This window comes from Carettochelys insculpta, chromosome 1 (genome assembly GCF_033958435.1).
Source record: "Carettochelys insculpta isolate YL-2023 chromosome 1, ASM3395843v1, whole genome shotgun sequence".
NCBI lineage: Eukaryota > Metazoa > Chordata > Testudines > Carettochelyidae > Carettochelys > Carettochelys insculpta.
Genome location: NC_134137.1, coordinates 365,262,390 through 365,286,098, shown reverse-complemented (window position 1 = coordinate 365,286,098; position 23,709 = coordinate 365,262,390). Strand labels below are relative to the sequence as shown.

At 43.4% G+C, this 23,709-nt stretch overlaps 1 protein-coding gene across 1 annotated transcript in view; it reads right to left on the bottom strand.

The window, feature by feature from the left end:
• Positions 1–23,244, bottom strand: part of FAM107B (family with sequence similarity 107 member B) — an 86,295-nt gene extending 63,051 nt beyond the window's left edge. The window contains exon 1 of the mRNA XM_074984176.1: positions 23,091–23,244. The gene's annotated coding sequence lies outside the window, so the exon portion shown is untranslated. The remainder of the gene's footprint in view (positions 1–23,090) is intronic.
• Positions 23,245–23,709: the final 465 nt, after the last annotated feature.

The window sequence follows — 23,709 nt, the reverse complement described above, 5'->3', positions numbered from 1 at the left end:
AGCTCAAGTGAGACATTCAGTGTGTATTACCACCAACTTCCTCAGAGTATGGGTGATGGTCCACTGGGTGATCATCCCAGGGCTCCTTCAACCTTCATTTCCACAGCCATACAAGTTCATTTTGCTAGCCTTCATAGCCTTCCAGGTGGATAAGAGGATAGCAAAGGGATGTAGCTCGGACTCCCATGCATAGGAGACTGCAGACCCCAGTCAGGTGTGGAGTTCTGCCTGTTCCAATCCAGTATCAGAAGGATGGGAGGGGGGGAGGTTTCAGATTAGGGCAGAAGATGTGGCACCATGGCCCCTTGTACATACATAGGAAACTGTTCACATGGTTCTAAGTCTTGGCAACTCTGAAATACCTCCAGGAGTGCCTTAGTACCAGTTACTCCGAATCAAGTAAGCAACATAAGTAGCCTAGCTGCTCTCTAAAGCACCAAACCATTCAGGAGTGAAACATATGCTGCTTCACTTCAGAGATCAGACACAAACGTCATGCCACTGCCTTTGTGGACTTCTATCCCTTTCCACACTCCAAGTACTCTGCAACCATCACAAGGAAAACGTTTAGCACATGGATCTATGACTACACCATAATCTCCCAGGACAGAAGATAAGACAGAACAAAAATGCCACAGAAGGGGCTCAGGGAAGGAAGAGATTACTTTTTCCTTTCATTAATTTATCATCATCATCCTGTGTTCTGGAAAAGATAGTCTGACAGATGGAATTAGGGTTGATTCTCCGAGCAACAGACAGTTGAGCTGAATTAGTGTAATCAGTTTCCTAAGGCCATTTCAGGGTATTAACTCCCACAGAAGAGGTTCTGGAGATGCTTCTTCCTGGAGTAAACAGAGGTCTGCCTGTTCTGGCTAAAGGGATTCCAGCTGCCCAATACCAGCTCAGGTATTTTAAATCCAGTAGGGCCTGAGTAATATTGAGGGAGATAGTGTATCAACAGCAGCCATGATCAGTGCACAGCAATAGGAAGGAGAGGGTTCAAGATTTGCCAAATGTAAAAAAGGCCAAAACCACAATAGAAAAAAGTTGCTTTCATACTCTGAAAATGGCATCACATAAAATACAAAGTTCTCGAGTCCTTTCAAATGAACTCCATGGAAGCACCCTACAGATTGGACCTCTCTCTTCCAGCACCCTGGGGATCTGACCAGTGCCAAATGAGAGAATTTGCCAGGCCATGGGAGGTCAGTATTGTCTAGCAAATTACCAACGCTCCCACTGTTTGCTGCACTCTTAGAAGACATTTAGGAGTAAACTACAGCTAAATAATAGCACAGAACACTGAGAGCCAGGACTGCTGGCTGTAAAGCAGTAGTGCCCAAAAGCAAGTCCACTGATCACCACATGCCCTCCTACCCCCCAAAAGCCAGGCACCCTGCCCCTGCCCCCATTCCCAGTGACTCATGAGAGCCACTGTTGGAGCCACCCAGCCCCAAGCCATGAATTCCCAAGAGCTGCGCTGCACCATTCCAGCCACCTGAGCCACCCAAGCCCCAAGGCGCAGCACCCCATAGCCCAAGCAAGCCACAGGAGGAGCCACCTCCACCACTGCCGTCACGCCTGTCCCACCAAGTGGTGGGGCACATGCATGGAAAGGTGGAGGGTGCGCCACATGTGTGGCTCTAACAAACCACATTCATCACATCACACTGTCCAGTTCGTCACACGTGGAGAACAGACAGCGTATCGGACACCATAGCTGCAAACCAACTTTATGGGACCATGGGAGACTTGGCCACACTCATGGTTAAGTGGTCATCCAACTAACTAAACTCATGCTGGATTATGGATGTTGCCAGATGAGAAAGTTACAGACTAGAGGAGTTCAACCTATAGCATGTTTTATCACTGGTAGGCACAGGGAAGTTTAATGCTCATCAGGTTTAAACCGAGCAGAACCTTTTTTAAAAAAGCAACACAATGTGAATATTCATTAACTATCTTTGCATTGCTGTACAATGTCCCCCACCCCAGCATTTAACTCTCACAAGGCAGTTATCATTCCACTATTTTTAAGAATATAGACTACAACAGCTTAATAAAATACATCTATTTTTATGCACTACACGGGCAGGGAGCCAGCCAGTACATTTAATTAATTCAACCCTTATTGAAAGCAGTATTAGAAACAGTCCTAAGTGGTATGACTGCTCCATTCTTCCTGGGAGAACACTGCCCCAAGACCTTTGTATTTTAACTACAAATAAATAAATAGATCCATGTCACTCTTAGCCCTGCAAGATCCACATATTAAGGCCCAATCCTGCCAACTGCTGAGAACCTTCTGAGATCTTTTCTATTCACAAGAATTGTGCCACTTTAGTGTACCCAAAGCCAGTGATATCTTTACTTGCAATATATTATTCAGCTATCACAGGTAACTTTTTGGCATTGTTCCTAGTAAGCAGAGATGACCAACCTGGAACTCAAGCTATGGGGAAGTAATTTTGTTTGTCGGTAGTTGTAGCAATTTTCTTTAATAACTATATCCAGCTTAAGAAAATACTGCAGCTCCATATACCACGATAGAGCCTCTGCTGAAACTGATGTACTCTCATCAGGTTAACAGCTGGCTCTCTAGTTATTTTGACAGTTAATTCCAAAACGAGGCATGCTTACACTCATGCACTTGGCAGTTTGAATGATCGTGTTTCCTACTAAACTTTCTAAAGTCTCTTTAAGACTTTGATACCTGAGGCCAATGAAGTACAAAAATAAGACATGCAGATAAAGTTTATGCAGGACAATGACAAATAACCAACATACCTTAATTATGAATGAGCATGAGAGGAGCTGAGGTACATGCTCTGGTTTTCTCCTCTCAGCCTCACGAACATTGTATGCGGTTTACAGATCAGAACATTAGTTAAAATGTAAGTATAACTGTTATTCCCATCTCAAACACACCCTATATGACCGTTGAACTGTGTGAAGGAAATTAATGTGGTTTGCTTTCGCAATCTATTTCTTAAAAAGTTAGCCATCAAGCTGAAAAGCATTCAGGGACTGAGGACAAGAATGTGGAACACTGTTCAGTGGCACATGTCTTAGTTAAGCCTGCCTAGCTGTAGGACAGACCAGGTTTTAAAGGATTCACTGACAAACCACATTAGGCAAGTCCTCTGGTTACAAAGCATACAGCATAGCACAAACACTTCGAATGAGCAAACAAGGAGGATTTCATAACCAAAGCAAACAGGAGGTTTGATACGATCACACATTCAAATAAAGGGACATTTTCTAAAACAATGTTCTTCTAATATTACAATCAAGGATCCTACGTTGTCCTATGTTGTTCCCTTAGTCTGTGACAAACCTTCCATATGGGGAGTGCATTTGCTTGACGAAGATAAAGAGCAGGAGCTGGAAATGTATGAATTCATTTTCTTATTTAAACAAGACCATTCTCCTATTCTGCCTGCTAGGCAAGGCGCTGAGCATTCTGGTGCTCCACTAACACCAATGGGAAATGAGGGTATTCAGCACCTTGCAGGAGCAGGCACCAAAGGTAGAAGGCAACACCACTTGGCAAAACAAATCTACCACATACAGTAGAACCCCCAATTATCCAATCCAAATGGGACCAAAGAGTGGTTGGGTAATTGGCAATGTCGGATTACACGGGGCAGGCTGCTGCAGATTGGGGCTGTTTGCTGCGCGGCTGGTGGAGCATGTCGTATAAAATGGAATTCTGGATAACTGAAGGTCATATAATGAGGGTTCTACTGTATTAAGTGCACTTCCTTGGAACTGTTTCTATACCTTTCCACTGAAATATGCTGACTACATTAATAGGACAGCTCCATGCTCATTTCAACTTGGAACACTGGCTTGATGATGGACTGAAGGACCTGTGCAGACTACATACAGGATTCTAAATATAAATTTACCTGGGTAATGTATATGACACCTGATTTGGTCAATTCCAAATGCAAAAAGTTTGCTCTACCAAAATAAAGTTATGAGCTTCACCCAAGAATAAGCCATCTCTGACACAGAATGCTCTAGTGCAAGGGTCAGCAACCTTTCTGAGGAAGAGTGCTGAAATTTGACTTTTTGACCTCTATGTACAATCCTAGTTCCGGTGATATTTTTTAAAGTCACTGACAGTCCTACTTACAACAACTTCATTCATAAATTAAGACTCAGAGCTTCACCGTTTAGGTGGTGGTTGGTAGCATTAGCTGGTCTTTTGTTAATCCCTGGGTAGCATGGCTTTGAGCAAGCTCCCAGCTGCATGGGAAAGGAGGAGTGGAGTTAAACTCCTCCTTCACATGCCAATGAAAATCAGCTTGTGTGCCGCTCTTGGCACCCATGCTGGGGTTACTAACCTCTGATCTAATGTTACAAGAAAGCAGGGCAAGATTCTTCAGAAGCAGGCAAATCAGACCCAGTGCTATGGTCAACTTGGAGGTTAAAAACTCAGTTGGTGACCCCTAGAGTTCTTGTGTTACAGGAAGAAATAACTAACTCTCCTCTATTCACTTTCTCCACACCACTCACGATTTTATAGACCTCTATTATATTCCTCCTTACTGATCTCCTCTGGTCACTGTAGAGTTCTGAACCTTGAACCAGAGCTATATGACAGCATTTCTGTGAAGTACATTCTACATTTTATTTTTGCATGAATAAAATTAAAAACGAGGCCAAATTCCGATTGGAGGAAAGAAAATTATTTACTCCAGTCCAATCCCCAAGAACATGTACATCTCCCTTGCAAAAGACCTACGCTTAATAAATTTTTAGTACTCCCAGTCCCACTTTTTAGTCAATTAATGCTTACAGCATGAACAGAATGCAGAAAGGGGTCTGTTCATACAAACCATTGCTTGGTCCTGAAAGCTGCATACATGTTTACACCACATCATGCAGCCGTTGGCCATTCTGCACATCAAAGACCACATACAGAATTCAGAATGGAGCCACCTGACAATGGGGCCATAGAGAAGCATCTTACCACAGCTTCAAGGCAGATACTTGTTTGCATTGAAGGGTGTGTACAAATACATACACTTTCCCAGATTTTGGCCTACGGGCTTGAATATTTGAAACTTGTGTTTAAGGTTCAAAACTGTTGGCCCAGAGTAAAAAAAGTATGATATACTTTAAATAAATTACTCGTGGGGGAGAGAGAGAGGATAAAAAAACCTAATTAAGAGAAAACCTCCCTACAGAAGAATTTGAAAACAGAGAGGTGTCACAGTTAAAAAAAATTTGTCTTCACAGTAGTTGTCCTACTTATTAACGTTTGCTCTGGAGGGCAAGATCATCCCTCTAGCCTTTACATGCACAATCAATCCATCCAGCAGAAAAACTGAACTGTGACCAAGAACACTTTCTGTCCACTCTCGGCCTCCTCCAGTAACAACTGCCAAGTCCTTACATGCAAAACTAGTTGAGTTATAAATAGGGCCCTACCAAACCCTCAGATGTGAAAAACACATCACAGCTCACAAAATCTGGTCTCAACCTGTGACATGGGATCTTTTGTGTACTTTTACCCTATACTATGCAGATTTCAGGGGAGAGATCAGCATTTCCCAAACAGCAGGACCCAGCCCAAAAGGGGGCTGTGCTGCAGGGTGGGAGCAGTGTTTCAAGGTTACTGCATGGGGGTCATGGTATTGCCACTCTTCTGCACTGCCATCAGAGCTACATGGCTGGAGAGCAGAGACTGTTGGCCTCATGCGAAACTCCGAAGGCAGTAGCAGCACAGAAGTAATAGAAGATATACCACGCAATGCCATCCACACTTCACTGCCTTCAGAGCTGAGGTGGCTGGAGAGTGGCAGCTGATGGCAGAGGGCCCTGTTCCAATGGCAGCACAGAAGTAAGGGTGACAATACCACAGTCTCCCTACAACAACTTTGTAACCATCCCCCTCCGAGTCCTCTTTTTGGGCAGGGGTCTGTAACACCACCATGAAATTTCAGATTTAAACAACTGAAGTAAATGAAAATTTACAATTTTTAAAATCCTATGACTATGAAATTGACCAAAATGGATAGTGAATTTAGTAGGGCCCTAATTATAAATGTTGTGAGTTTTAAATAATTCCAACATTTAGGTGCTATTGCAAAAAATTCCAATCATCTAGTCTTATATAAATTAACTATTACTCCAAAACATTTATTGCAATGATTTACAAGAACTTTTAAAGGTACTTTTATTATAGTACCTTTTAGTCCCTGACAGTTTAAAGTAAATAATGATATGTATTGTGTCATAGATTTTTGAAGTGTTGGCTACCATCTACTCAGCTGAAGCCCAAGCATCAGCGTGAATACTGTACAGTCAGACCAAAGGAATCTGAATTATTTAGTTATCACCATTATTTAAACAGTATGTGGCGTAGGAGAAATCTTTCCATTAATTTAGAAAAATAGGAGGAGGAATTTTCATGGGACTCAATCTGTATATTGATACCAAAACCAGAATGTGCTCTGATGGGTCACACAATATTTTCCCCAATATCACTCATACAAAATATCAAAGAACCCTACATGTTTCTACAGCTTTTACTATGCAACACTGGCATTTTTAAAAAGTATGTTGAACTACCACTAAAAACTCTCTTCCATTCATTTCAGTATCTGCTTCAGATAAGCTCTCTCAAAAGACCACACTCCAGGAAGCCTTTCAACCTCTTCTCCAAAAAAACCCTATTATAGGATTACAACATTACAGCTAAATTCTTAAGTATCAAAAGCCACAGCATACATGATTTAATCAAAATTCATTCAAAAATACATTGTTACAATCAAAGCCACTTTGGAACTCCGAATTATTTAAGTGGAATAACTGTACTGGTGACTTAGAGTGAAATCCTGCCTCACGATGCCGCCAGTGGTGGTGTGGGATAAAATGGAATGTTTAATAGCACCCTCATCCCCACTGGGGCTGGCAGACCTGACTCACAATTAGCCAACATTTCAGATTATCTGACCATCCATCCAATCCGTTTATATTGGATAATCAAGGTTTTACTATGTTACAGGCATGAAAAACCTCACTGATAGGATCTCTAAACACATAATTGCCTAAACTACTCATAAGGTAAGTTTCTACCTATTTTTGCCAACTTAGCAGTTGGTTTATGCCCTGAGACTATCTTACTTACATATAAACTCAGTTTCCATAAAAATGTCCAATGCTTTTAAAAAATCCTACAAAATTCTCAAAATCCAGAGTTCAAATTCTAACTAGCTCTGCTTTGATATGCAGCATTGGGCAAGTCATTTCAGCTCCCTGCATTCATTTCCTCATCTGCAAGGACAACAACAAATACTTCTGCACTCCAGAGGAACACTGAGAGGGTTAAAGTTGAATTTGCACAGCTTTCAGCATATGAAAAGCTCTATGGAACAATGAAACAACAAATATTCTGACCTATGTTCTTTTCTGTTAATAAAGTTATTTGGTGTTTGTAAATCTTGAATATAATTTTACCTCCCCTATATTTGGTTTCCTACACTATGTTTCCATTCTCAATTGGGTTTGCACATCCTAGTTAGTGTGCATTATAAAATCTGTGTAGGTTACAGAAAAGTTTAAATTTGGAAAATATTCTGAACTACCGCGCTTGGCAACATGCAACCTCTGCTTTCCTTTTGGTCAGCAGAACCCCAATGGTAATAGGAGTGGAAATTCTTTATTTCATTATTTATTTATATTACCTAATTATCTAGGCATGACAGGATTTGACAAGTATTGGTATTTTGGCACTTCCCAAATGCAAACTTTGCCTGACATAGTGACGTGTTCTTAGTGTCTGGGTTTAGAAAGTAAATGTTTAATGTTTGTAGTCATTTTGGCAGGAAGCTTAAGAGTTTTCATCACAAAACAAAACCCTGCACCAGTGAGTGATTCTGTAAGTAAAACAAAGAACAACTTTTAAGTCTATAGCGTTTTCAAACATGGCTAATACATCTAAAAGTTCAACATACAGACAGACTTGTACTCAATCTTCAGCAAGAGCTGTATCAACCAACCCTTTAAACAATCATTTCCCAAAACATGATTTGTTATTGAGATCATGTGTTCTGTTTGACAGAACTCTTTTATCAGTTCAGTTTCTCTCAGTATTTGGAATAACAGACTTCTATTTAAGCACTTATTTCTTTAAAGATGGAACAATAATCTGTGTTTCAATGCACAGAATAATTCTTAAAATATTCACAGATTCCTTTCAAGTGGGTGTTTTTCAGCTTTGACTTTCCAGTGAATAAAGTGTCAAAACAAAGCTTTCTGTTACTGGAGGACAAACTAAATGAAAAACAACATTCACATAATATGTTACAGTGCTGATCTTCCACGGCAGAACAATTTAATTGTAGAGTTTTCTGCACAGTAAGAGATACATTTCAGGAAACTGCACCCATCACAACTGAATATTAAAATATGTATCTGATTGGGAATTTCAAATTACTGACATGGAGTGCTTCGCTAGCTTGGCAGTTTTTGAGTGAACTCTGGCTTATTTAGCACTTGCCATCCAGAAGCATAATATACACATAAACACCACAGAACATGAAAACACCTTTGCAGGAGAATGCAGAAGCAATTCCATGCCAGCAATGCTCAGGACCGCTTTCAGAAAAGAAAGTGACTTAGCAAAAGTAGCAGATATTGGAGCACAATGTAAATATGCTCCTCCAAGACAGACCATATAGTTTCTAGTTGTATAATCTGCTCAATCTCACAATCCTTTAATACAGCGTTTCCCAAAGTGTGGCCCTCGGCCCAGTATTGGTCCTTGAAAAAAATACCAGTCCTTAGAAAATATACAATTTATCGCTATGTACTATTATTATTATTATTGTGGATATACAATAAACAGTGAAAATGCATTTATATTTTTATATGCATTTATATTTTTGTGTTCAAAAAAGGTACAGAAAAAAAACGGGTCCCCATGATATAAAGTTTGGGCTACTCTGCTTTAACGTATTTTATCCTCCCAACTTCATGAATGGCACCTTTATGATTCTTCATCAGCCAGAAGACCCAGAATTGCTGAACTAGTCTCAGTGTTATTCAGGAAGCTTTGGCATATGTGGCCAGAATCCACAGCAGGGGCTAGTTTTTCAAAGCATCTCTGCTCCTATGAGTACCCAATGCTGGGAACTGAGTGCTATTAAAATCTTCTACCCGATTTTCAAGATAGGTAACTAGAATGTTGCGTGTGAAGGTGAAGAGGTGGCAAGCATGGTTCAACGAAGAGGGAACTGGTCTACACATATAAATTGAACCAGCATAGTTAAAGTAATGCAACTCCCTAGTGCAAACTTAGCAATAATGGTATAAAGGTGCCTCACTATAGGTATAAGAAGGGTGTCTGTATCTACAAAAACAGTAACGAGTTCTGTGGCATCTTAAAGATAAAGATTTGGGGGTGGGGGAGGGCATAATCTGTTAGTCTTTGAGGTTCCATAAGACTTCTCGTTGCTTTTATAGGCACATTTACTCCAAGGTAACTACATCCTCACCAGGATTATACTAAAAATCACAATCCTCATCAAAAGAGTTAAACCGTAAAAGACTACATGCCATAGACGAAGCCTAAGATGAGAGGGCATGTTTTCAGTGTCTTGATCCGCCGTTCACCTTGTAGGCATCTTATTTCACCTCTCTGGGCCTTCGCTTCCCCTACACTCATTGTCCTTCTCACGTAGTTAAGCTGCAAGCTCTTCAGGACAGGGTTTGGCTTGCATAGGCGTTCACACGAAACTTGTATGAGGTAAATATGTATTAACAATTGGCTTGTGAATTTTGTAGTCATATGTCTTCACTGATTTTAGCTTCTTTAAGCAAGTGAGTTCTCTTTTACCATGCGTTCTGACAATTCTCGTACCTGAGCACAGTCCAGTGAACGGTCAGTAAACTCCCAGATTTATAAAGGTATGAACCTTTGGATTATGTGGTCATACTGACAAAGGGACCACAGAAAGTATAAAACATATCTGGCCTGAATTTACAGGCTGCCTCTTCTTTCCACAAAAGTCTCTCTCGTAAATGAACTTCCACACACAGAGTTGGAAAGTAGAAGGGGGCTCAGGCTTGTATCAGAATACAGGTTGAATCTCTCTAGTCCAGCACCTGCGGGACCTGACTGGTGCTAATGAGAAAATTTCCCAAACCACAGGAGGTCGATATTGTCTACAGGTTAAAACTCCCAAATCCAGCACTCTCTCGTCTGGCATCATCCAAGAATCTTCCAGGATTAGAAAATCCTGGGGCTGGGAGAAGGAGGGGCCAGCCAGAACAGCTGCAGAAATCCAGGGCAAGGTAGCCACAGCTGGTCTGGTGGCAACAGGGGGGTGGGGGGGGAGCAGCAGCAGCCAGGGAGCCCAAGCCACTAGCAGCAGCAGCGAGCAGTGGCCCGGGGCTGGTAAGCTGGTACCCCAGAGAGCGGGAGGAGAGGAGCAGCAGCTCATGGCAGCTCATTGCGGGGACCAGGCAGGAAGCTGCGTTCCGGGGAACCTGTGGTTGGGGCTGCATGGAAAGCTCACGGCCAGGGAGCAGTAGCTCACTCCTGGGACTGGGCAGGAAGCTATGGCCCTGGGGAGCCACGGCTGAGGCCGGGCAGGGAGCTGCAGCCCCAGGAAGTCACAGCTGGAAAGGAGTGGCTGGGGCCAAGAGTCAGAGGCTGAGGGGCCTGCAGTAGAGAGAGAGAGTCGGGAAGCCGCGAGTGACAGCGGGGACGGGAGCCCAGAAGCAGGGGCTGAGGCCAACATGGGGGAAGAACTGACTACTCCTGGCCTGGCAAAATCCCTAGTCTGTAACCGCCCAAGTCCCTAGGGTGTCAGATCAGAGAGGTTGAACTTATATCAGTGTTACCAATATTGTCTAGCAAACAGTCCCAGCGCTTACTGGGATCTTAGAAGACATTTAGCAGTAAATTACAGCTTACAGCACAGAACACCAAGAGCCAGGACTGGTGGCTGTAAACAAACTTTATAGGACCACATGAACTTGGCCACACCCATGACAACAGGTTGTCTGGCTAACTGAAATCATGCCAGATTCTCACATAGCAGCACTTGTAGAGTGCTGGACTAGAGAGGTTCAACCCACATTCCAAAAACTGAATGGAAGGGGGTCAGATCAGGCTCATCTCAGAGGCATGCTCTGTTGCATAACTCTTTTGATAAAATCCTTCACATAAAAATGATTTGCACAGGTGTTTACCAAGTTTTTAAAAACAGATTGCATGATTTAAAATTGTCTCATCTATGTATTAAAAGTTTACCAAGGTATTATGTGCAATACAAGTGTATTACATACCTGGCAAGTTACTAACAATATTGCATTCCATATAATTGGGGGATTATTGGCATTCTATAAATTCATTCATTTGCTCACAAGGAGGGACAGATCACACACACCAGTGCATTGAAGGCAGACAAAACACACCTTCCCAGAACACTTCAGAGCAGGATATTTTTCATAACAATGCAGCTAGTGGCATCCCTAAAACCTTGTTTCAAAGATCAGCTGGAATACTATGAATGATGCTGTTTTTAAAAAAAGAAAAACCTTCATGCAAACAAAGGTGGCACGAAGTCTTAAGTGAGCTTCTCCCCAGAATCCAAGTTTAGCAGTATCTAGCTAGTTCTTTCATTCTACATGCAATGCCAGCAATCTTTTACTTGCTAGAAATATACAGCAGTATCTTTCATACATTCTTCCAATTCAACTGCCTATAAAGCACCAACTTTCTGCTTTTCAGAGAGTGGGGATTCTTCCGTTCCAGTAATCACTTTTTTTTTTTTTAAACAAAGGTAGAAAGTTTGCACCAGCAATGACATCCATAAGGAAATGAGAGGAAAACACGTCTAGAATGGTGGACCAATACTGTGTGAAGCTTCTATGCTTTCAGCTCTCCAATAACAAAGGAAACCTAACTGTATATCCTACCATATAGCTTCTAGCTGTGTAATTTACTCAACAGACTAGAAAAATAACATGGGAACTTAATATTACACTGGCAGATAAACAGAAATTAGGGATTGCAATGGAGTCAGCCAAATTTTATGACTGTACATACTGAGCCCTTATTATACAGGATCCTGAACTGGATGTCTGGTCTGTTACAGAAGTTCTTATATTCCTATTCTGGGCATCCTTGAACACTAAAAGAAATGCCATTCATTCAGAGCTAAAAGGGAGCAAATACAATCTGAGATTACAGTAAACCTCTGGGTTATGCGATTTTGACATACACGTTCATCATATTAACGTGAATGTCGAAATCCTGGGCTCCAGCTGCCCTCTGAAAGGAGCAGTCCCATGGCTTCCCCCCAGCTTCCCCCAAGAGCCAGGACTGGTGGATGTAAACTGGGAGGAGAGGGGAGGACAGGGAAGCCCCTCAACCCCAGGGAGCCACAGCCAGGCGCAGCAGCGCCTGGTCAGTTTCCTGGTCCCCCCATCACCACCACCACATCCCTCCTCTTCTCCCCTCCCTCCTCTTCTGAGACCCGGAGAACCTGGAGATACCCAAACAGGGAGCCAGGAAACTGACCAGGCAATGCTGTGCCTGGCTGCTGGAGGCTCACAGGAGGAGGGAATGGGGAGAAGCCCATCAACCCCCTGGGAGCCAGGAGCCAGCCACAGCTGTACTTGGTCAGTATCCCTGCTCTGCAAGGAGCTGAGAAACTGACCAAGTGCTGCTGCATCTGGCTCCTGGCTCCCTGCAGCTGAGCAGGAGCCTGGAAAGTGACCAGGCGCTCCTGTGCCTGTCTCCAGGCTCCCAGGAGCTTGGAGGAGGAAGAGGGAGGGGTCCCCCTCCCCCGACTCACACAGGCTTTGCGAGGAACGCAACCCCCACGTAACTCAGGATTTTACTGTATCTGATTCCTTAGCTCAACACAGATCAAGCAATTCAAAAACACTAGAGAGGAGTTAACTGGATATTCCACTGAAGAAAACAAAGGCAAAGTATATATGAAAAAACAACGCTGAGCAAAAAAGCAGTCCAGTAGCACTTTAAAGACAAACAAAATAATTTGTTTGGTGATGAGCTGTCATGGGACAGACCCACTTCTTCAGATCATAGTCATATCTGAAGGAGTGGGTCTGTCCTATGAAAGCTCATCACCAAATAATCATTTTGTTAGTCTTTAAAGTGTGACTGGACTGCTTTTTTGTTTTCATAGTATATAGACTAGCACGGCTCTCTCTCTGTCACTACACCACTAAACAGTAAAAAAATGCTATTGTAGGGCGACAGTCATCTTACTGGTCTTCTCTTTCTTTCTGTAGACTGCGGGCTCCTTGGTAGATTAGGGATTATGTCTTGCTTTGTGTTCGTAAAGCATCATGTAAGTTTATAGCACCAAGAAAGTGAATAATAAATAACATGTTAGAGAAATGATTCAATTGTTTTAGTTTTAAGAACAAACCACCTGCTCAAACTTTATTTTAGGAATCTCTGGTTTTGGGGTGTACATAATAATTGAAGAAAAAAAACAGAAATCTAGGAAATTCAGAGGTTAAGATTGTACTTCCACAAGCACCCAAGTCAGCTGCCCCAGCACACTTACAACAATATAATATCCTCCCAAGCTTTTGAAGTTGATCTTAAACACATATGGACAACTTTGTTTGCAGCTTGATCTATGAAATGGCAACTGCCATGCTACAATTTTAAGGAAACTTCTGGTTTAACAAAGAAAACAAAAAGCAAAAATACCAAACCTTAACCTTTTCAAAGACCACACTGCAAAGGGGAACAACGGATTTGGACTTTTTTTGCTATTATTAAATCAGCCTGAAAGTTTTTGGTTTAGGGTAGGGTTTTTTGGAGGGAAGGGGAATTTCATCGTCTTTTACATTAGAAATCTAGCTTTTGTCCAGTCTGTGTTTTTCCTGAAAAAATACAGGGAAAACTGGAGCACAAACATGTCTATGAAATCACAGGCATCAAGCAAAGTGAAACCCAGTTAATTAACAGAGAAAGCAATTTTTGAGATTCTGCATTTTTGTTAACCTCCCTCTGGCTTAGAAAGGCCTGAGAAACCAATAGAAGAAAAGCACTGTTAAAGAATGGTCCAACTCAGACCTTCACCTCAGGCCCTAGGGCCCAATCGTGTAAACAACAAAAACGTGTAAGAAACTTTTCATATGCATGTAGTTCTATTGGATTGAGGACTTGCATTAGTAAAGCTACTCATGCATGGGCACTTAAGATCAGGCCCTAAGAACTGCTTGCAAGGGATCTCTATGGATTCTCAAGACACTTTCAGCAAGATGGGAGTGGACCAGATTTGACATTTCTGATATTTCTAAAAATGAACATTTTAAATGCCTTTGAAAATACCTTTCTGACCCCTTATCCAGCACAAAGAAGCAAACTAGAAGATACAAACAAAACCAAGTCCCCTCCCTTCTGTACTCTCATAAGGAACTGTCAGAAGAAAAAGTGACTTACAAACATTTGGCAGCTCTTACTGGACATTGTGGGTGTTGAGATGGGTAGGTAGCAAGCAGGGTTTTTAAAACATATAAGTTGTTTTCAGTGCGTTTTACTGCACAGTTTTCCTTCAAAAACAAGCTGCCTTGGAAACCTTCCGATAGGTGCCACATAATGAAAAATGATCACAATCCAAACTGACCCACAGGTCAAAATAAAATAAAGTAAAATATCAGATCAAATCCTAAGGCTGCAAGTGAACATTGGCCTCCTGCCTCACTTACCTCATGAAGTGTAATTAACTACACAAACTCTTGAAGTGCCTTACGGGGCTCAACTAAGGGAGAAAAGCTACAAGAGGATTTTAGCAAGTCAACTGCATTTCCCTGGTGGCACTTACACGGAAACTAAAGGTAGCAAGAACATTTTTCAATTTAAACAACAGATCAATGTACCAAGTGTTTATTTTTAAGTGCTGCTCAGCAACCAAACCTGCCAGTCGTCCTCTTGGCACATGCCCAACATGCCCCAGGCTGCATGTGACCAGGATTCATCACTTAATTCAGTCCACTAACTTCTCCTGCTCAGGCCAGATGCTGACAGAGTATGGGTACATCTACACTACCCAGTGGATCAACCTTGACAGGGTCAAGCTTCCAGGTTCAATTTCACACACCAAGTGGTGACACACAAAATCCAACTACAGTCGACCCCTGTAGTCCTCAATCTCGTGAGGAGTGAGGGAGGTCAATGGGCGAGTTTCTCCCATTGACCTCCCTCAGTGTGAGGATGGCTAAACAAGTTGATCATAGATATGCAATTCCAGCCACGGCAACTGCATGGCTTGAATTGATGTATCTACAGTCAACTTTAAGGTCTACTGTACACCTGGCCTATGATAAACACTGAGCCCAGCCCCTGGACCTGTCCTCGAGTAATAAAATTTCATTTGGTCCATTCAAGGTTCCTTCCCTTCCTGAGCTTTAATAATATTTCCCCTTATCTTTGAATTCAGATTCAAAGTAAACTAAACAATTTTGATCCCCATGCTTAAGTGCTTTGCTCGGTAGGGGTCTAACAGCACATCAGAAAGTGTAAGTTAATTCCTTAGAAATCATTCAGACGTATCACACATACCTGCCAACCTAGACCTAGGTCATTTTCATAGACAGCAGAACATTCTTGACCCACTTCTTTTCACGTCCTCTTAAATGCCCCGGGACTTTAATTCTATGTTATTATTTTCAGTACAACAAAGGACAGTGTACAAACATTAGGTCACATGAATGCCTATTCATAGTACACACAAAGCACTGAAAGAATCATTCCATTATCTCTCCCTTATAGAAACACACACTCCCCTGAACGTGTCCTCTCACCAAAAAAAGACAAGTGGATGTCATCCTCATACGCTACCTCTGACTGGCACAGCTTCCTTGTGGAGCAGATGGAGCTGGACTCCTTGAATTAGCTAGCCCCGACTGGCACAACAGTGGTGAGGTCAGTGTCCTTCCCTCACAGGGGGGAACCCCTTACTATTCAACTATATACAACTATGGGCATGAAGGAAAAGCACTGTTCCCTCTATTTTTTTCCACCCCTGGGCAGAATAAATTCTGTTATATTCACTAAGACGTGTGTGGATGTGTGCCACCAACAGAAACATGCTGCCCATTGTAGGTGGCTGAGGGCGCTCTGCTAATCAGCTGAGTGGCACCTAAATCTCTCCTGGGCAGCCCAAGCGCTCAGCTTACAGGGAACACTGACAAACCCACTATATTAAGCTATTTCAACAATCACATATACATCACTTAAACAAACGTACAGTAAACTCATATCTGGCATCCTATTATCTGGAACTCGCAAATAACCAGCATTTTAGCCATAAATAAATTTTAGCTACATTTTCCATATGTACAGTATAATGAAAGTAAATACAAATAAATACAGCAAATACAGTACAAGTTCACAGTGTGCAATACGACTGTGATGTGTAAATAAAGTAGTCTGAGGACATTTCTGTTTGTATTTTTAGTACCTAATCTTGCTTTCGTTAGTGTAACGCATTACTCAGTACACCTCTCTATTATCCAGAATATTTGAATATCTGGCAACCTCCTGGTCCCAGGGCTGCCGGATATGACAGAGTTTACTGTACTTTTATTGCAAAGCTGAGGGACCAAGCGTTCCACAAGCACCCGCTGAGGAAACTCCTCTGGAGCAGTCTTACAGATTTCAGATTCTTAACTTGTTCTGTTCTAAGGGGTGGGAGGGGAGGGAATCACTCAGACAACCAAACAATACCCACCTTCTCTCTTTGGGGTAGGGCGTGGGGGAGGAAGGAAGCAAGCCTTTGAACACTCTCCACAGTGAGAACATTTGTGACATGAAAGCCTGTGGAAGAGAGGTCTCCCATATAGACTGTGCCAAAAGCCACTTATGGTAGCTAGGCAAGATAACCCAGGGGAGGAAAATACAGAATCTGCAGTACAGCTCGCCATTCCTCAACTGCACAAGTACTGGTTTCTTAGACTGTGGAGTAAAATTAATTTCACCCTCAATTCCTGACTGAATTGGTTCTCCCTTTCTGAGAGAACATGCACCTATGCATTCTCAAGCACCATGAACCCAGAAACGTTAGAAATAATATATGAAAACACAAGAAACGAGACAATGTCCTTGCTCTGACTGTGAAATTACAGATTCTGCACGCATTTGCTTAGGCCTATGATGGACTACAGGCCAAGTCCTGAATGTAAGGCAATCTAGATTCATCTCTGTATTACAATATAAACTCAACTAGGTCATTAGAGACATTGGCATGCTTGTTACTTTATTTACCCAACTTTGGATTTGTGAAAGAATATTTGAGGTGTTCTTAAAAAAAAAGAAGACAGGGCCAAGTTGGAGTTCTACATGCACAGAAGCCGAAACCTTTTTGGATTCTTCAACTATAATCGCAGCTGGAAGCCTGAAACTAAAAATCAGCTCCTTCATCAAAAAGTCTTTTTCTGCATTGCTTTTATACACAGACTTATTATTGCAGGGTTATACAAAACAACCCATCCAGGATTATATGAAATTTGCACAGAGATCTGCCAACTACCAAGCTCCATGATTTAAGAAAACATTGTTTTGGCTTTCGTATTTCCAGTCATTAAGCCAGCAAAGAGCCTAAAAGAGAAATTCCGGAAGTTTTCAAGATTACTGTTAGAAAGGAAGTGTTGGTTTAGTCAAGCCACATCTGTCCCCTGTCACAGGTGTCAGGACTTTCTGCTCTGAATCTGACTTAATATTCATACTATTTCCCTCATATAGGAAAGTAACTGATCATTTCCCCACCTTGCACAGTTATCAACATTGATGCAAACAGGTCCAAAACACAATGAGAATGGTAGAGGTCAAACCGCACCAGTCCGCCCTCCTCAGGACCTGACTGGAGCCAAACCATAGGAGGTCAATATTGCCAAGCATTATCATCGAACACTGCCACTGCTTACTGGATTCTTAAAAGACATGTAGGGGCAACCTGCAGCTAAACAACAGCACAGAACACTGAGAGCCAGGACTAGTGGTGGAAACAAACCTCATGGGACCATGAGAAACTTGGCCACACCCATGATAAGTGGTTGTCTGGAAAAGTAAAATCATGATGGATGGGGATGCTGCCGGATGAGAGAGGTTCAACCCGTAGTTTTTTTACAACCATGTAGTGACAGTATACTATGTAAGGCATAGGAGTGTCTCCTTTCCTACCCTTTTGCACAGAACCATGTATGTATGTTGTGATTAAAGTCACAGTCCCATCCATACATCCATTTCACACTCCAGAGGTCTCTACTGGCTTAATGGCCTCTCTACTGCAGGGCAGTTGCCACATAAATTTGTATCTCAAGTGGCAGCTACACACGCCACGATGGAACCAAAGCCAAAGAAAAAAATGTTTCCCATACCCCTCTGCTCCGTCCGTCTTGGCCACGCCTCTTTTGCTTCACTCCTCAGGGTTTGGAGGGAGAAGAAAGGATGGGCCAGTGGCTAGGACATCAGCCCAAGACTTGGGACATGTGCTCTGCCACCAATTTCCTCTCTAACACTAGGGAAGTCATTTTGCTTCTTTGCATTTATGTTCCCTATAGGGGAAAATAGCAACTTCTTATTTCACAGGGATGTTGTGAGGATAAATAAATCAAAAGTTTGTGAAGTGCTTACATAATTGACTAAGAGGAGGTGTATAAGTATCTAAGATAGAGTCCCCTTTTCCCTTAAATCACTCCCCCCATTTACCTAGAACTGCCTTCCTTAAAGAAGAGCTGCTTGTTTCAACTCAGCTTTAAACCACTCTTTTCCAATTAGCTTAGGATTGATTCTCAGCCCTGTTGTAACATCTTTCCATCTTCCCCTTCCTGTCACTATCGTACAAAAATACCTGCTGTTTCATCCTCTACTTCATCTTTGTATATCGTTTTTCTGCCTCTGTTCTTATGAAGAGCACTGCACCCAACTCCATAAACCAATACTGCTCCTTGACCTCACTGAGAAGTATCAATACCTTAAACACATCATGCTACACAAAAATACATTGAATTGCACTTTTTACATACTCACCTAAACTGTTCCAAGCCTTGCTGCTGTTACATGAACAACTTTATTTTAAAAATTTGCCACCTGAGCAAGTATACATGAACTGCGCTATCGCAGGAATTAGCTTGTGAAAGTAAGTTGTGTGTGTGTTTTCTTGGAACAGCAAAGACATTAGGAACAGCAACTGCCACCTAGTTCTTAGCTTTCCAAGCTGTACACCAACATTTCCCAAATGGCATTTTGCAGAAGCCCAGGCTTCCACGAAGGGAAAATAAGGGTTCTGCGAGAAAATCCCATTAAAATAGCTGACTCCTCTGCAGCTCCCTGCTGCCGCTGAAACAGTAAAACTAAATTTAATTGGTTTAATGGATGGGAGGGATCCAGCAGCAGCAAGGCAAGGAGTTGCAGAGAGCCTCTCACTCATCCTGTTATGCAAGCAGCCACACCCTTCTGGTGGGCGTGGCTTGGTTCACCCCCACCAGCAGAACATCTCCACAACAGTGTTCCTTCTGCTGGGCACACGTGGTCACCTGGCAGAGGCTCCCCAGCCAGTGCCACATATGAGTTAATCCTGTGAGCAAGTCTGGGGCTAAGAGAGGTTAAACCTAGGGATGTGGAAGGCAGGTTTGTGGGATTGGCGGGGGGGTAAAGCTCAGGGACAGAGAGGCAGATTTGGTGGGTGAAGCAAGTAAAGCCTGGAGATGGGGGGGGTTGGGGGTCAAGGGAGGGAAGAGCCTGGGAAGGGGGTTCTGCAAAATTCTTTTGAGTTTATAAGGCCAAAGGAAACACTGCTGTAGACTGTTAGCACCAGATGTGTCCGTGCAGTTAGCACCCTCAAAAACTCAGTGTTCAAGGTAAGCTGGAGTTCAGAGGGCCATGCTCCCCCACCTTTTTTGAACTGAAAGAGATGCAAAGACTGCAGAAGTGAGGCTGCAAGTGAAGGGACATAAGAGAAAGTAGACAGACTACTTAGAGCAGTGGTTCTCCACCAGGGTTCTAAGGTTCTCTGGGGGTCTGTGAGCAGGTTTCAGGGGAACCACAAAGTAGGGCCAGTGTTAGACTTGTTCAGGCAAGGGCAGAAAGCCAAAGCCCCACCACCTCAGACTATAGCCTGGGTCTGAACCCAAAGCCTGAGCAACGTAACTTCATGGGGGTTCCTGTTGCATGAGTCCCCAGTCAATTCCCTGCTTGGTACCCCCTAATGCCAGCCCTGGCTTTTAGAGCAGAAAACCAGTTCTTGTGATACAGGTGGGCCATGGAGATTTATAGAACGTTGGGCTGGGGGGACAGCAACAAAAAGGTTGGGACCCTCTAATTTAGAGGGTTTCATCAGATGACTCTCCAGCACAAGTAAATAATATGTGAGCACTAAGGATAATGCAACAAGTTAACTCCAATTTTCATGGATTATTGTAAACTGAAATTCAGACTTACCATGCCACATTCATCTGTGGAGTCACTGGAGTTGCAACAGGGATGAAAATGGTCCAAAGTTATTTTAAGAAAATAAAATATTTTTGAGGAGAGAGGTGGTAGGTGGGGGAGGGTAATAAGGCCTAACCATTGATGGCTGAGCAGATATCACCAACCCCAAGCAAGCAACAATCCCATTCGTATGTTGTATTAGCTATCTGCATACCCTTATTGTGTAAAGTTAACATTATCAGGTGGTGTAAGGGCCCTATCCATTTCAAAAAGGAATTTTTAAAAAACTAAATCATTAGACCATTGCTCCAACAGACCGCACAGTATCCCATGGGATCCACAGTCAGCTGCACAAGTTAATACAACATTCTTCCACGCCAATATGACTCTGCTAAGTCAACTGAAATCAATGTTGTGAATATCCTACTCATTGCTATAGGATTTAGTAGTTAATCCACCCCGTGCACCTACCATCCAAAAATTTATAATAGTACTACTGCCAAAAGTGACTCAGGCTAGGTCTATACTAGGGAAATAAGTTGATTTCAGATACACAAATCTAGTTACAGCATTTGAGTACCTAGAATCAAGGTATCAGAACTGACTTATTTCCCTAGTGAAGACCTAGCCTCTACACTCTTGCATCAACCTCCCTTACTCCAAACAACAGCACAGAGTACAGGGGTCAACTGCCAACTCTGGAGAGATCGATTTTGCTGGGTCTCCACCAAGCATTCAAAAATCGAACTCCAGAAGATCGACCCCGACTGGGTCATCCCAAGCCCTTAGAGAACAATTCTCCTATCATTGCCTATACACAGAAACAACATAACTCAAATATCTCGCTCTTTATTGTGTTTAATTTTACTATACACAGTCTCAATAAAATTAAATGTTCATGTTTTCCTGTTACACTCCTAAGAGTTTGCTCCAAACACATATGCATGTATACATGTAAACTTCAGGCATGAGATTCATTACACAGAACAGAGATCCTGTGCCTTATCCCACAAAACCCTGATAATCCAGTCCATAGCACTAGTCAGACTCCATATAACTGACGTCACAATATCAAATTTAACAAAGTTAATAACTTCACAAGTAAAGTTATTTAACACATCCTTCCCCTTCTGATCGCTAAATCAGATTTTATTAGCAAAAAATATACCTTGGATGTTAACTTTTTGTACTGGGTTTTAATCCAAAGCACTTTGAAAATCTAGTTAAGTTTCACCCTCAAGGACACTAAGGGAAATGTCGACAAAAATCAGAAACTGTAAGAGTAAAATCAAGGAGAGACAGAAAAAGAAAACAATCTCTGTGGCTTGCTACACAATTTTTCATAGTGACAGAGAGATAGCTGTTAGTCTGTATGCTATCAGAACAAAAGAGCAGTTACGTAGCAGTTTAAAGACTAACAAAATAATTTATTAGGTGATGAGCTTCTGTGGGAAAGACCCACTTCTTCACATCTAGATAGATGTGAAGAAGTGGGTCTTTCCCACAGAAGCTCATCACCTAATAAATTATTTTGTTAGTCTTTAAACTGCTACATGACTGCTTTTTTGTTTTAATTTCCCATAGGTTTGGTATGACTGGGAGAGGACACTCACACTCTACCCACCCCACCCATGAGAATTTCAAGGCTGAACCCTACTTTCACATTTCAAAAAGATAAACAATATAGGGAATCATCCTGCAGTGCCAGGATGACCTAATAGATCTTGCCACCTTACAGTATTTATGATTGCCAATCCAAGATCACATACATTCCTAGACACGTTAGACATCTGCGAATAACAGAAAGAGGATGCAAGTATCACATGCCTTCCTAGCACAGGAAAGCTGTGTGGTACAGCAGTAAAGTGTTAACACAAAAAAGAGACTCAGGAAATAGAAGTTACTTTGGAGATGCGCACTGGTGAACAAAGATACCCCAACACACACAAAAAAGGGTGGAAGCCAAACACAGGAAAAACCCACCATTATCTGCAAAAAATAACTGTTCTGCCCCAGATTAAAATGCCTCATGGCCAAGAACCCTGATTTCAGACCCAGGTTTAGCTCAGTATCTGTCTAGGGATGATGATGATGATGATGATCTGTCCAACATGACTCTGAGCACTAGGCATCTTTCCTCTTAAAGGAACAATTAACTCTCCGGGCTTTCCCCCGCCTCAGGCACTTGAGAAAAAAAAACCCTACAATCAAGGAGCACAGACCCAGGCGGTCTCTTTCTGGGAGCACGGGGCACTTCTCCCACCCCCCAGACCCTTGTGGTGGCTCTCTGGGGGGCAGGGAAGGGGCAGTCTCCTCACCTCAGCTCCGATCCTCTAATTTAATTCCCTCGTCTGAAAGGCTCGGGGGAAGTTTCTTCAATGAGCGCCCCGGAGCTGCCGTTCCCTGACGCACATGAGCACATTTGCAACCCCGGGCGCGCGGGGGGAGCGGGTTAAAGAGCTGTGTTTGCCATTCACTTGGGGACACGTGGGGAGGGGGGGTGATTTTCCCCTCCCCCGCCGCAGCGCCTCTCTCTAAAACCCCAACGGGGGTTGATCTCCCCCGCCCCCAGCAAAGGCTCATCCCAGCCCCCGAGCAGCGGGTCTTTGTGTGCAACGCAGCGCGAGAGCCAGCCACAAGCACCTACCTCGCCCCACAAAGGAACCGGACTCCCCCACTGGCAGCAGGAGCTCCCACGCGCGGCGGTGCCCGCTCGCCCGCCCGCTGCTCCTGTCCCACGCGCTCGCGCAGCCCCGGCGGCTCGCGCTCCTCCTGCTGCCGCGCTCGCTCGTTCACGCCCAAGCAAGCCCTGGCTCCGGCCCGGGGCGGGGCAATGGGAGGGAGCTGGCTGCTGAGTCACAGCTCCTCCTTCCCGCCGGCTCTGCCTGCGGCCAGCCAGCGCCTCCTTTGTTGTCGGGGCCCAGGGAAGTGGGGTGGGGGGCGGCTCCCTCTCTGCTGTGAGCAGTGGCGGCTTGGGCGGGGAGGAAGTAGCGGGGGATGTGCCTAGGACGTGTGTGCAGCAGTCCCCCGCTCCCCACACACACATTGCCCCTGGGTGGCCGGGGCTGCCCCGCCGTCAGAGAGAAGGAACTACAGCAGTGGGTCCCAACCTTTCCCACTAGTGCGGACCCTCAATCGCTCGCCAAGCCGTTCGTGACCCCCAATCACTCCCCAAACCATTCACGGACCCTCAGTCACCCCCAAACCGTTTGCAAACCGCCAATCATCCCCCAAGCCATTCATGGAACCCCAATCACCTGTAAACC